Source organism: Dermacentor albipictus, unplaced genomic scaffold (genome assembly GCF_038994185.2).
Source record: "Dermacentor albipictus isolate Rhodes 1998 colony unplaced genomic scaffold, USDA_Dalb.pri_finalv2 scaffold_21, whole genome shotgun sequence".
NCBI classification, from domain to species: domain Eukaryota; kingdom Metazoa; phylum Arthropoda; class Arachnida; order Ixodida; family Ixodidae; genus Dermacentor; species Dermacentor albipictus.
Window position 1 is genome coordinate 3,625,840 of NW_027225575.1, and position 256 is coordinate 3,626,095.

The following is a 256-nucleotide window of genomic DNA, read 5'->3' on the forward strand; positions in this document are numbered from 1 at the left end:
ATACACGCGAGGTGCAAGTTCTTACATGCACAGAGTTTATTTACGGGTCTGGTGTGGAATGGGAGCACAATAGAGGTGGCACAAACTCGCGGTGTTCAGGAAAATTACCCTCTAGGCAGGCAATAAAGGCGATATAGGAAAAGAGACAGAAACCGCGTCCGGTCACGTCTGCGCATCAACACGGTGGTCAACTTGAACAGTTGATGGGGCAGAGAACCTTTGTTTATTCGAAGTATATATGTGCACAAAGTGAGAG